Genomic DNA, 15,051 nt, shown 5'->3' on the forward strand with positions numbered 1-15,051 from the left:
AGTGGTACCTATTTATCTACTTGCACTTTGACGTGCTTTCGAACTGCTAGGTTGGCAGGAGCAGGGACCGAACAATGGGATCTCACCCCGTCACGGGGATTTGAATCGCCGACCTTCTGATCAGAAAAGTCCTAGGCTCTGTGGTTTAACCCACAGATGCCCTAATTTGAATTGTGATCACAGCAGAAGGAAAGGGTTAAAATCCCCCCATCTCCCCCCGGCCTCCTGCCCCAGCTGTTTACTTTTTAAAAGGTCATTCTCACAGTTACGTGAATGGTGTTGCACCTAGCTTCGCCCTGTATTTTGGTGAAAATAGAAACTCTCAGCAGGTGATGTTTATAGGGCAGTCTTATAGTGTCATAACCTTTTGGGAATAAAATCCATTCATGGTGTTGCTTCTAGTAAGATCAAACACAGGCATCTGCAGAAGAATCAGAGTTGAGAAGGGGAAATCTGAGCAATACTGCAAAAAATAAAAACAAATCACTGTGTGAGGAAGAATGACATTTATTGTGTGAATGAAATTTCCAAGTGACCTGTCTAAGAAATTGCCGCTGCCACCATCCTGTGCTCTGCTTTTATAGTTGCTTTTTGGAGTGCTGGGCCCAAAGTTGGAACATTGTGCTAGGTTAGGGGGCCTGATACATTCTGCACTGCAGGCAATGAGCTTTAATAAATAAATAACCTCCTGAAAAGCTATGGTTGTAGTTCAGTGTATTGCACTGGCAAATAATGAGAAACAAATTTCTATATCAAAGAGATCCAAAAATAGACCAGGGCCAGGCACAAACACAGTCATGAAATTATTTGTCCTTGATCTCCTCAGTACGTCAGATTCAAAGCCAGGCCTCCTGCTTCCACTCTGGCACCTTATCCTCTAGACCACATTGACACTGCAGAATTGTCCATATAAATTGCTTAGAAATTGTTTGTCTTGCCTCCCCTGCAAATTTATAAGCAGGCCACACAATGTAATCTTCCAGCTAAAAGGAAATACCTGCAGAGGCTCCATGTTCCTTGCTCAGCAGAACATCATTCATTTTGTTTTGGTTAGAACTTTGTGCAGAGGTCCTTTTTAATTTTAAAAATAAAATAAAGAGCTACAGGAGAGCTGTTGATGCAGGAGAAGTTCAACAACGAGCATTCAGTCTCTAAGGAAGCTTTATTTAAAGTGTACAGTCACAAAATGGTGTGGGCGCAGGGTGAGGTGTCACTCCCAACGTCACCAAATGTTGGGTAAGCCATTGTTTTCTAAATGTTTCTCCACACAGAAAATGTGACAGACGCGTAGAGGCGATTGGATTCATCTCAACTTAGTCCAGCAGACAGTTTAGTTCTGAAAGATACGCCCAGCAATTTTCACAGTGATTTCTGTCTGAACCAAAATTGGCAGCCATTTCATAGAACTGCTATCTGGGTGGGTATAGTAGGACAATTATTGCCTGCACCTAACCACAGATATGAAAGGAAAGGAAAGTGGACATCTAATTTCCCTGAGAAATTTTTGTCTCATCTGTCATTTTCTGAGTCCCTAGAGAAAAGCAATGCATGCCGTATGAGAGCATGGGAAATACTATGTGCTGTTGTTTTAAAGCCAAGCTTTTTGTCCTCTGTATTTAAAAAAGTGGATCTTATTTGAAATGACATGGATATGTTGAAAGTATTCACTGACCTTTGCAGGTCATTCTCTAAAAATGGATTTTATCACTAGCATCATACCTATACATGCTCTGAGTCAGCATGAGTGGTGTGAGTGACAATTTTTCCCCACATAATGGACTGGAGCGGTGGAGAAGGACCTCTCTCTCTCTCTCTCTCTCTCTCTCTCTCTCTCTCTCTCTCTCTCTGTGTGTGTGTGGGGGGGGACTATTCTGCTGTTTCCAGCTTAAAAATAATAATTGCTAGAGGAGCACAGCAGGGGTGTGCATAGTTAGGAATAGTGAATCTGACATCACAGAACAGTATTTCATAGACTGTGTGGGCATCAAGAGAATCTTCTCACAGGTCAGTCCTAAAAAGCTGAGCAGAGCCAGCTCTGCCATTAGTCAGACTGAGGCAGCTGCCTCATTCAGCAGAAGCCCCCGAGGCGGCAGCCTCATGGGTGTGCTGTCTGCCCCACCACCGGTGCAGAAGCGGCACTGGTATTGGCTGAAATCACACAAGATCTTATAGAGCATGCAATATCTCATGCAATTTTGCTGAGATCTCACCCAAAGTGGACAAGATCTCACCTGAAACTGATGCTGCTGGCAATGCCTCTTCTCTGCCAGTGGCAGAGGCGGCAGGCCAGGCAGAGAAGTGGTGCCAGCAGCTGCAGGTATGGAAGCACTGGCGGCAGCAGCAGAACAAGGCAGCAATTCCTGTTTTGCCTCAAGTGGCAAAACAGGAGGTGCCGCCCTGGATCTGAGCATCTGCGGTGACATGAACAGTACTTTGCTCCGTAACAGCAACTGCCTAGAACTGGGAAGGGCAGTGCTGTCCTGGCAACTGGGATATTCACTATTAAGAAGAAAAGCTGTCTCTGAAAGCCCTTTTGGAACTGCAAGAGCACCCAAACAAGCTTGCAATGGGTTTGTGGAGGAAAATGTTGATTTAAGCATGTTAGGTGCTGACTAATCAATGGCAGGGCATCTGGAAAATACATTGCAACATATGGAAGGGCAATTCTAATCCATGTTAATGATTTTGGGTGCTAAGCATGTATTAAACAATGGCAGTGAAACAGACCTTCCAAGTGTCCCTATTTTTCAGGGACGTCCCTGTTAGAGAAGCCGTCCCGGTTTCTGATTTGATCCTGGAATGTCCTGCTTTTCCTTAGGACATCCCTATTTTCATTAGAGAAATATTGGAGGGTATGGTAGGATGCCCCTATTTTCAATGGAGAAAGTTGGAGGGTATGGAGTTATCCGACCTATGAGCCGTCTGAAGGCAATCCTGTATAGGGAAGTTTTTTAAAAATGTTTGTTTTATTATGTTTTTATATATGTTGGAAACTGCTGAGAGTGGCTGGGGCAACCCAGTAAAATGTGTGGAATATAACTAGTAAAACTATTAATATGGAATGGGACGTCCCTGTTTTCATTGGAGAAATGTTGGAGGGTATGGTGAAACAGTGATGGTAGAGCTAGAGTTGGGGGTGTTTAGTTCAGATTAGTTCATACAAAAATAATACTGAAAATCTGCTAGGAATACGATGCTCTGCCTAAGAAACTAATCTCTCTCCTTCTCCCTGCTCCATTAGTTACAGGACTAAATTTGATATAAAATGGGAAAAGAGGGAGGACCTGAGTTCGCATTGGTTGCTGGGGAATAAGCATCCCATTACCTATCACAGGTTTATAGATGACTCTCACCATTGTAGCTCATATGCTTATTACTACTCTGGCAATGCCTGCGAAGTTGCGTTAGGAAGAATGCCAGTGCATCAGATGCAGTCTTTTTAAAACATTACCGGAACATCCTATCCCTCAAAATATAGCTACAAAAAATATCCATTGTGGAAAGACATGTGTCTGTGTGAAATGCTTCTTTAGGGAAGCTATGCCTATTGCCGAGCAGCAACACACATGTGCAAAAAGAAGATGCAGAAAACACACAGAGACACACAACCCCCCACTGCTATTCTTACAAGTGTTCTGTGTCTCTCAGATGCTGAGGCTGCAGAAACAGTAGATGGTGCTGTGGGAGTGTTCCTGGGGATACAAGGGAGTGATTGTTTTTCAGCTGTAACAAATGCTGGCAGCTAGGATGTCCTTCCCACTACAAGTGGGCCTGGTAATGGATGGACATTGGGATCCCATGCTTTGAGACAGATGATATATTTCCAGGTTTCTCCTAGTCCTGAGCAGGCATGCTGATCTTCTCTCTATCATTCCATTTTTAGTTTGTGCTGCCAAAATGAGCACAATCCAAGCCAACAATATAATCTTCACTGGATTTTGCATTGAACATCCCCCCCCCCCATAGCAGGCCTTCCACATTGTCACTATTGTGTTTGGGTTGGAAGATGTTCTCAGTTATGGAGCAATGTGGTTTTAAAAAATACAAACATGCTAAAAAATAAACAATTTCTCTTCTCCACATACCACAAGTCCACTTTTTATGTACCCACTAGCAGTGCAACCTAGTCATGGCTGAAGTGCAAACACAAAGATTCCAGGAAGGATTAGAGTTGGCAATTTTTGTCCTCAAAGAATCTGCCACCTTGAGGTAATCACCTCTGAACATGTCCAGAGTGTGTTTTTTCTATGGAAAGAATCTGACCTTGCTTCCCTTGCCAGAAGCTACCTGGTCATCAGTCATCAGACATTAGATCTGGTATCCGGTATCTGTTTATTGTTATGTTATGTATTTTGTGTTTTTATACTGTAAAGCGTCCTGTGATCTTCAGATGAAGGGTGTTAGTTGGTTGGTTGGTTAGTTAGTTAGTTAGTTAGTTAGCTGTTTGTTTATTTGTTTGTTTGATAATACATCACTTCTGTTTTCCTGCCCAGGGCAAAGTAGTCAAGCAACTGCATTACAGGCCAAGAAGCAGTCTGGAATAAGACCAAGAGGCCTGGACTCTCTTTTAGGTGGTTGCTTTGGCTGGTAAACCAATGTTCACACTTGGTTCACACTTGTTGTATAATAATTATTTTATTTTATTTTTATTTTTACCCTGCCCATCTGGCTAGGTTTCCCCAGCCACTCATCAGATGTGACCTGCCAACAGTATCTATCAGCCACTTTCATACTTCTCTTTTTAATGGTTTGATCTTATGTAGTAGCATCATGCACATACATACACATTCTGAACACATAAATGCCCTATATACACGCACTCAGGTACTCCCCACACAGTGCTTTTGTGTTAATGTGTTTATTGTGATAGCTCAGCTATATGTATCAATAGGAAAAGTGGAGTGGGGGGAAGGTCTTCTGGATTTTTTTCTCCAGCTCTGCAAGAAGATAAAATGATGGCCCAGTTCAAGAAATTCTAGCCTGCTGGGAACCCTAAAAAAAGAATGTGAGACTTAACCCCTTATGATTCAAACCTCATTTATTAAATATGTGTTAGCCCTTATTAGTATGCTCCCTTCAGTTCTAATGATTTAAAAAAACAAAACCTCATGTACTTCAGTTTCAGTTTCATAGAATATAATCATAGAGGTGGAGGCAGAAGAGTTTTCTATCTGATTTGCAATAAGTTCTCCCTGTTCTCTGGATGTGCAATGCAAACAGGCAAATCATTTGGTCACCTACTGACCCATGAAACACGGGTGCACTTCAAAGAGGAGTACTGTACTCTGCAATAAAGATTAGTTTCAGAGCAGCCAGAAAGAAAGAAAGAAAGAAAGAAAGAAAGAAAGAAAGAAAGAGCAAAGTACAATGAGTGCAGTGCTCAGGGACAAGTTTGAATGGATGTTCTCTTATACTATAGCTGGACATCTCTAAGCACTAAAAGTGCAGGTCATTTGGAAATGTTCATTTTAACACCAAGTCCAACTGTGTCTAGGGTCATTGCAAGTCAATAGAAGGGGTCAGGTTTTGGGGGCCCAAGATGAGCAGGGGCCCCAGGCTCTCAGCTGTCATTTTTAAAAAAGAGAGTAAGCTGACCAGACGTTTCTCAAGAAAGTTAGTGCGCAAACCATGGAAGCAAGCACTTGGCAGGCAGCACCATTGCTAAGGGCACTTAATCACTTAGTTGTTGTTGCTAAGCAATCAGTGAAAGGCACGTTGACCACTCCCACCTGCCCCCCTCCCAGAGCAGCAGAAGCTGAATGAGGGAGGATATTGGGGTATATTTCTTTAAGCACTTTCTTCATGATGTCCACATTTGCTCCCCAAGTGTGCTGCCTTTACAGAATAAAACACAACTGGCAGGTTTTAGTATGATTTACTTTAAAAATAAGTGAGGTTGAAATGAGACAGGTTTCCTCCCTACTGATTTTTTTTTAAATTGACATCAAAATCATCACCTCCCCCCACCCACAATTTTCCATGTTCTCTACACAACCACAAGTGGTCTGCTTGTCATCACTGGGCTGTTATTTATTAATATACAGTAACCATAAAACAAAAATGCAAAATGAATCAGCCAATACAATCATAAAATTATTAAAAACCTTACTGATGCAACAAATTAGAACTCCTAGATGCTGTACTTTAACCCAAGGATGTCAATATTTGTATACTGAGGTTGGCAAATTTTTTCTGCACATATATGTTTCGCTGAGAGTTGTGAAATTGAACATACACTTGTTCAGTTTTTGTGTTTTGGATTTTCCTCCCAGGAGTTCAAGTCTATGTACATTGTCTCCCCGCTTTGTCATTTGATCTTCACAACAACCCTTTAGGGTTGGGTAGGAGAGTTGGCAGTTCAGGCATCAGAGTTGTAAAACTACACAGAGTACTTTTTGCTTGCTGTTATTTAATCAGGGTTCGTTTGGGTATTTTGCTGTAAATATCAGGACTATGAAATGTAGTCAAAGGCTGCTTTTCTAGCTTCCTTTACATGAACTGTGAATAATAATAATAATAATAATAATAATAATAATAATAATAATTTATTTATTATTTATACCCCACCCATCTGGCTGGGCTTCCCAGCCACTCTGGGCGGCTTCCAACAAAATATTAAATGACATTACTTAAGAATATAGGAAGAGCCCTGCTGGATAAAGCCAATGGCCCATCTAGTCTCTAGTCTAGCAACCTGTTCTCTCAATGGCCAACAGATGCCTGTGAAAAACCTGCAACCAGGACCTGAGCAGAAGAACACTCTCCCCTTCTGTGGTTTCAAGCAACTAATACAGTGGTGCCTCGCAAGACGAAATTAATTCGTTCCGCGAATTTTTTCGTCTAGCGAATTTTTCGTCTTGCGAAGCACGGTTTCCCATAGGAATGCATTGAAAATCAATTAATGCGTTCCTATGGTCGAAAAAAGTCCAAACAAAGCCAAATTTGGTACAACAAGAGTTTATTAAGTGCTCTTTAAAGTCACACATACTGTAAAGAGCATTTCAAAATTCAAACCCAGAATTTTTTTTAAAAAAACAGCAGAGTGGCCCAATGGTCACAGAAAATCATAAAAATTCAGGAAAAAAACCACAAGCTTCCAGATTCTTGCAAACCCCTCCCCAACTGTTCCCCCAGCCACCCAGCACACAGAAATTCAAATCCAGAATTTTTTTTAAAAAACAGCAGATTGGCCCAATGGTCACAGAAAATCATAAAAATGCAGAAAAAAACACACAAGCTTCCAGATTCTTGCAAACCCCTTCCCAACACCAAGTCCTTGAATTCCAAACACCCCAACCCAAAATCCAACCCCCCCCAAAAAAAAGTTTTAAAAGCTTAACTTACCAAATGGCTGCAAAAGAAGTTTTGGAAAAGCTTCAAAAATCACCAAAGTCTTTAAAAACCTCAAAAAAGGCTACTATGTACACTGCGTTCTATGAGTTGCTCCTCGAAGTCAAGTCACAACTGTATTAACGGTGTTAAGAAAAAGGAACAGCCCTGTGAGGTAGGCGAGGCTAAGTTAACAATTGTACATAAGGAGCAGCCCTTGTCCATAGATTGTAAGGAGGTGGGAGCAGAATAAAGGGCCCCTCATCCAAATACAGTATCAGTAGCAAACTTTATTTTGGTCACAGGCCAGCATAAGATAAAACATACGGATAAACTGAACACAGAAGACTTAAAACAGGTAAGGAATAAATTCATCAAATATTAAAAGCTTCCCTAAACAGGGCTGCCTTCAGATGTCTTCTGAACGTCAGATAGTACTTTAATTCTTTGACATCTGATGGGAGGGAGTTCGACAGGGCGGGCACCACTACTGAGAAGGCCCTCTGCTTGGTTTCCTGTAACTTTGCTTCTCACAGTGAGGGAACCGCCAGAAGGTCCTCGGCGCTGGACCTCAGTGTCCAGGCAGAATGATGGGGGTGGAGACACTCCTTCAGGTATACTGGGCTGAGGCCATTTAGGGCTTTAAAGGTCAGCAACAACACTTCAAATTGTGCCCGGAAACGTGCTGGGAGCCAGTGTAGGTCTTTCAGGACCAGTGTTATGTGGTCCCGGTGGCCACTCCCAGTCACTAATCTAGCTGCCGCATTCTGGATTATGTGTGGACAACATGATTAAAGTGAAAAGGAGCAGAAATCATTTGAGAGAAAACTGCTGCTTTGTTTTACTAAGGATCAACTACTTTTAAATTGTGTTTAATTGCCATGGAGACATCACTGTTGCAAATCAATTACTTTGTGCATAAGGCTAAAGAGCAGGAAAAAATATCCATGTTTCTCAAGTAGGGCCAGTACTTTCTTCCCCAGCTGTCAAAGTCAGAGGAAAAGGCAGCTGAGGAGATGTTTTGAATAAGCAAGCCTATGACCCCATCCGCACTATATTTTTAAAGCACCATGGTGCCACTTTAAATAGCCATGGCTTGCCCCAAAGAATTCTGGGCAGTGTAGTTTGTTAAGGGTATTGAGAGTTGTTAGGAGACCCCTATTACCCTCAAAGAGTTGCAATTTCCAGAGTGGTTTAACAATCCATTTTCACAGGGAACTCGGGGAATTGTAGCTTTGAGAGGGGACCAGGGGTCTCTGAACAACTCTCAGCACCCTTTACAAACCACAGTTCCCAAGATTCTTTGGGGGAAACCATGACTGTTGAAAGCAGAATGATACTGCATTAGATGTGTAGTGCAGAGGGGGCCTATGATGTTAGAGGTGCAAACAGCTATTTCAAGTGTATGCATGTGAGGGCATGGGGAGTGGTAGTACAGACATATGATTATGATTACCAAAGTACAGCAGAAAGTGCCATATGACAATTACTGCCTCTTCCATTGCTCAAAATTTTGGAGTGGTATTCTCAATCCTAAAAACTTCCATGGATGCAATGATATATTTTGAGGGTTTTGCACTTGTAAAGTGCAAAGTGATATGCCCCGTTCCATCTTACTTATTTGCTTATACAAAATGCCAGATGCTATTTTTCATACATGGCATGGCTGGCTAGCTTACAGAGTGGATCTGCCTCAGAGGGTATTTTTGGTGTCTCTCCCAGACTCCTATAAATTTGACAGTTTAAAAACTGTTCTGCTGAGATATCTCCCACCATAGTGTTGGTAGGTTTCTGGATGAAACATCTGCTCTCGACCCATTCCAGTCCGGCTTCCGCGCTGGCCATGGGACCGAGACAGCTTTGGTCGCCCTAACAGATGATCTCCGCAGGCAGCTGGATCGAGGCGGGTCGGGGCTGCTGATTCTTCTAGACCTGTCAGCAGCCTTCGACATGGTCGATCACGAACTCCTGGACCGCCGCCTTGCTGACGTGGGGATCCAGGGCACAGTCCTTCAATGGCTGCGCTCGTTTCTCTCCGGTCGGGGACAGAGGGTGGCGCTTGGGGGGGAATTGTCATCGCGCCACTCCTTGGTGTGTGGAGTGCCTCAGGGTGCGATTCTCTCCCCGATGCTTTTTAACATCTTTATGCGCCCCCTCGCCCAGCTTGTCCGGAGTTTTGGGCTGGGTTGCCATCAGTATGCCGATGACACCCAACTCTATCTGTTGATGGATGGCCATCCTGACTCGGCCCCAGACACACTGACCAGATGTCTGAAAGCTGTGGCTGGATGGTTACGTAGGAGCCGGTTGAAGTTAAATCCTTCGAAGACAGAGGTCCTCTGGCTGGGACGGAGCGATATGGAATTGAGGGGGCAACTCCCGTCTCTTGCGGGGATGCAATTAGTGCCAGCATCATCCGTGAAGAGTTTGGGTGTAATCTTCGATACCTCCCTCTCTATGGAGGCGCAGATTACAGCTATAACAAAGGCGGCATTTTTTCATCTCCGCCAAGCTAAGCAGTTGGCTCCTTATCTCTCTCGCCCTGACCTAGCCACTGTGATCCATGCGACGGTCCCCTCCAGACTGGATTATTGTAACTCGCTCTACGTGGGGCTGCCCTTAAGACTGACCCAGAAACTCCAGCGGGTGCAGAATGCCGCGGCGAGACTCCTTACGGGGTCTTCGCTGCGAGATCATATCCATCCAGTGCTGTACCAGCTGCACCGGCTCCCGGTGGAGTACAGGATCAGGTTTAAGGTGCTGGTTTTAACCTTTAAAGCCCTATACAGCCTAGGACCCTCGTACCTACGGGACCGCCTCTCCTGGTATGTCCCACAGAGAAATTTACGGTCTGCAAATAAAAACACCCTAAAGATCCCAGGCCTCAGAGAGGTTAGGCTGGCCTCAACTAGAGCCAGGGCCTTCTTGGCCGCGGCTCCAATCTGGTGGAACGCTCTGTCACAAGAGACTAGGGCCCTGCAGGACCTGACATCCTTCCGCAGGGCCTGCAAGACAGAGCTGTTCCACCAGGCCTTTTGTCAGGGCGCAGCCTGACCCCCTCCTCTGGCAATCTGCACAAAATTTTGCTTGATGGTTGCCATTAATTTATTTTTAATTTGATTTAATTAATTTTATAATGAATGTTTTAGAATGTTGAGCTATTTTGATTGTTGTTAGCCACCCTGAGCCCAGCTTCGGCTGGGGAGGGCGGGATATAAATAAAATTTTTTATTATTATTATTATTATTATTATTATTATTATTATTATTATTATTAGTGTACCCACTGAGGTGCTTGTGGGGTACCAGAACCTCCAAAAGTTGGACACCTCTGTGTTGACTTACCTTGCATAGAAGCCTCTCCTCTCTTTGGTGCAGCACCACTGCAAGAAGATCCTAGAGCAGGCATGGCCAAACTTGGCCCTCCAGATGTTTTGGGACTACAACTCCCATCCTCCCTAGCTAACAGGACCAGTGGTCAGGGATGATGGGAACTGTAGTCCCAAAACAGCTGGAGGGCCAAGTTTGGCCATGCCTGTCCTAGAGCATGTCTTTGGCTGGCTGCCTTCCTATATCTCCCCTACACACCACAGGGTGTGTCTGCTCACCCACCTGGCTGCTTGTGCTGTCTGTATGTGTGCCTGCATTCACATGTCCATCTCTGGCATGCAGCCTTCGGAGGGGTGGTAAACTCTCTATGCAACCCTTGGGCCACAAATGGTGAGCCACCCCACATATATGGCATTTTTTTACAAAGCACACTTGAACATCCCTTCCACTGTTTATACTTGTGAATGGCATTGTTGTGTGAATCAGACTGATTAATCTGTGGGGTAAAAACATTAAAACTACTTAATTCTTTTTATAGTTTCATGGCTAATGTCACATTTTGTGGCAACAAACTCCATGCTTGCTGCTTTGTCAGTGACTCACAGAAGGCTGAACAGCTTTAGTTTTCCACTTTGCATGAGCCCTGATTTTCAGAAGTGACTGGCATCCTTTTCTCAACCCTGGGTATATATGTGTGTGCTTTCACTCTTAAATGTTGGGTCCAGATATATATATTTGAAGCATCTGCTTTGTTTCCTATTCCCTAGCGATACCGTGAAAGCTAGTCATTTTACAAAGTGCCATGGAGATGCATGTAGCTGTCTACATGAGCTATACGTCATCAAATACGGAGATGAGTTTTGTTCTTTAAATGAGTCATCATTCCCTTTCTGACCTACTCTTCTAATTGCTAGTCGTTTATTCTTTGGGAATTCATTATCCCCGCCAGTAGCTTTTAACAAACAGGCAGCAGCCTGGAGTGGCAGGTATTTGCCTCTGAGGTACCTGATGTGTGTGACAAATTAAAAGTCGTTTAGAAATCTGACAGTACTTTGCCATGGTTCCACCACCAAAAATGATCCTCCATTCAGGCCTCCTGCATTTCACATGTTGTCTTTGTTCCAAGGTCAGCCCAGGGCAAGGCCATTTAACCGACTGAGAAAATTCTGATGCTGAGCAATGTTCTAGTTAAATAAGAGGCCTTGGGAAGGGATTCTCTTGAAGTCCCTTGTCTCTGTCCGTCTGCATTTCAGTCTCACTAACTGTGGTTTCAGGGCAGTGATTGGACTGTGTGTGTTGAACATTGCCAAAGGTCTACACATCTTCCTTCACAGGTCTATTGCTCCCACATTCCCATGAAGGAGAAGATTCCCAATATATGTTTCTTTCAGAGGAAGGAATACCGGAACTCTTAATGTTTTCAATAAACCTTTCTACTGACAAAAGTTACACAGCCGTGGAGATCAGGCAGAGACTGTTACCGCCTGTCAGAGCTGCTTCCAGATCCTAGCTCACAGAGGATCACGCTAGCCAGCGATCATTTAGTAAAAGTCTTTATTGAGTTACAGTTTCCATTCTCAAGCTGCTGCGTGCAACTCTACGTCTTATGGGTTAGACCGGCGAAGCTCCGTCTGAGTCTCCGCCCCTTGTACACCAACTTAATATCCTAGCCTTACTCCACCTTTTCCGCCTGACTGTTCTTCTCTGGGTCCCTCTGCCCCCCGGGGTCTCTTCCTTCCTGGATTCTTCTGACGCCGACCCCCCGGACCCTCCTGTCTCCTTGCGCCGGGCTTTAGGACCTGGCTCCCTTTCCGGGCTGCTTACTGCGCCACCTTCCTGTGCATTTGAACTTGGCGCGCGCGCCCAACCTTCCACTTTCCGTCTGACCGTTTCTTCACTCCCCGATGGAGGTGTGGCCACTCCTGACTCGTGCCCTCCCTCCTGTTGTGAGCTGCCAGCGCTTGATACCTGACGCCCTTCCTCTCCCCTGCTCTCTGTTGGTGACGCTGGTCCCGATTTCCAACTGCTCCCCTCTGAGCCCCCTCTGGCCCTTTCCTCCTGGGGTGTCCCCCTAGGCTCCCCCCTTGCCCTGGCCACTGGTGCTCCTTTCTGTGAATCTTCCGATTCACTGGAAAGACTCGGAGATCTCGGGTCGTCGTCATCACTCATCCTTTCTTCTGCCTCCTCCCCCTCGCTCTCTGTTTCCGCCCTTGCCCTTGCCTCTGCTCCTGAACCCCTGACACCGCCCTAGGCAAAATCAGAGGTTATCCCCTTGCTTGGATTCATACAACCTCAGTTTCCCATTGTAGTTTTGCTCATGTCTGCCTCAGCTGCTTCTGTGGGTTCTGTAAGGGCTGCAGTCCTAACCCCACTTATGTGGGAGTAAGCTCCATTGGATTCAGTTGGACTTACTTCTGAGTAGACATGGCTAGGATTGCATTGTTAAGGGCACTTCTAGATGAAGGCAATTTAGCAGCACTTTATCATTGCTAATCTGCTTTAAGCTGGAAATAGAATAGCAACTTTGCTTCCAAGCTTCTAATATGCTGTGGTCGAGTGGCAGGCTCCCTTTCCCTTGCTTGAAATATCAGAGGTGACAGTGGAGTGGGGGCAGTTATTTTCATTTTAGCCATTATATGTGAGAAAGGATTAAATGCTCCCCACCCCATGAGAAATGGCCAGCTGAGCAACCCAGGAAATGGCTAGAGCAATTTAACAAGCTGCAACAGCAGTATGAGAGGACATCTACACCTGAGAAAATTGCACAATTGCACTGCTATTCCACTGAGTTTTGTTTTGCCAGACTTTCTGAACTGGCGGGGGGGGGGGAGATCCAGAAGCTGAACTGGGAAAACATGAGAGTTGGATGTTTTGTCCCCAATGTTGTTCTTATGTCCCCTAAAAGTAAGTGAATGAAGCCTGGCTATTCCACAGTAAATGCCCAGTGTGGAACCAGGCTAAGAAACAGTAGTTATTTCACATAACTGTGGTTTGATAAAAGGGGCAGAGGTGTTTGGAAGGTGCTTGTTTCCAAAATCCTGAAGCTTACACTGTACTGAGGTTTATACTGTAAACTGTGATCCTCAGACGAAGTGTGGTATATAAATTTAATAAATACTAATACTGTAATAATATTCCTCTTTTTTAAAAAGAGTTTGCACCTTTAAAGCACACTCAAAACACTTTCCCTCAGAGAATTCTGGGTACTATAGTTTGTTAAAAGTTGCTGGGAAGTGTAACTGTGAGGGGTAAATCTCAGGGCCCAGAATGCTTTGAGGAAAAGAAGATGCTTCGGATGTGCTCTAAAGATATAGTGTGCATATGTAGCCTTTTTTTTTTTTTTTTTTTTGCTGCGCTATGTGTCCTTCACCAAGTTCCCAGTTGTGTCTTCATAACTCTGTCAACACAAGGACATGGTGATGTAGAGTGACCCATGCAAGAGGTCCCATATGTGTTCCATGGCTAAGGTTTTATATACTCCTGTTGCTGTGCCGTGATTAACTCCTGGGTGAGACACCGTGATCATGAAGGAATCCTATCTTCTGATGATATGGGGTAGGAAGAGTGTGCTGTTGTTTTGGGCTTTTCACTGACTCCACCAGGAGTTTTTGATTTTCCAATCCCTACTTTGCTGACACAGCATTAGAACGGGGCAGGGGTTACCTTTGAACAGGCAGAGGATTTCATCTGAACACCATTCCATTTTTGCCACACCTCCGGCTCCACCCATTGGAGAGGACTGTTTGATGTAGTGTTCAGTTATATGACTGAGAAAATCTGGGCTCAAATCCCACCTCAACCATGAAACAAACTGACTCTCTTGGCCTGCCCCACCTTGCAGCAGTTTTGTGAGAATAAAAGTTGGAGACACACCACCCTGAGGAAGGGTGAGGTTAAACTATACCGTAATAAATAACACACCCACCCCTCTGCTCCGGTATTGTGTTACTGCACTCTTCCACTCATGTAACATAGGTAAAGGAACCCCTGACCATTAGGTCCAGTCGTGCCCGACTCTGGGGTTGCGCCGCTCATCTTGCTTTATTGGCCGAGGGAGCCGGCGTACAGCTTCCGGGTCATGTGGCCAGCATGACTAAGCCGCTTCTAGAGAACCAGAGCAGCGCACGGAAACACCATTTACCTTCCTGCTGGAGCGGTACCTATTTATCTACTTGCACTTTGACGTGCTTTCGAACTGCTAGGTTGGCAGGAGCAGGGACTGAACAACGGGAGCTCACCCCGTCACGGGGATTCGAACCGCCGACCTTCTGATCAGCAAGTCCTAGGCTCTGTGGTTTAACCCACAGCGCCACCCGCATCCCCCTCAAGTAACATATTGCCATGCAAATGTAGTTTCAATATGCAAGCATCTTTTGTGTTCCACTTTCAGAAG

The 15,051-nt window shown here is 44.7% G+C and overlaps 1 protein-coding gene across 1 annotated transcript in view; it reads right to left on the reverse strand.

Moving 5' to 3' along the window:
- Positions 1–232: 232 nt before the first annotated feature.
- The window catches only part of LOC309525697 (uncharacterized protein), a 34,856-nt gene continuing 20,037 nt past the window's right edge, over positions 233–15,051 (reverse strand). Inside the window, exon 3 of the mRNA XM_082211152.1 lies at positions 233–463. The gene's annotated coding sequence lies outside the window, so the exon portion shown is untranslated. The remainder of the gene's footprint in view (positions 464–15,051) is intronic.

This window comes from Podarcis vaucheri (genome assembly GCF_965113315.1).
Source record: "Podarcis vaucheri genome assembly, chromosome: 2".
In the NCBI taxonomy this organism is placed as follows: domain Eukaryota; kingdom Metazoa; phylum Chordata; class Lepidosauria; order Squamata; family Lacertidae; genus Podarcis; species Podarcis vaucheri.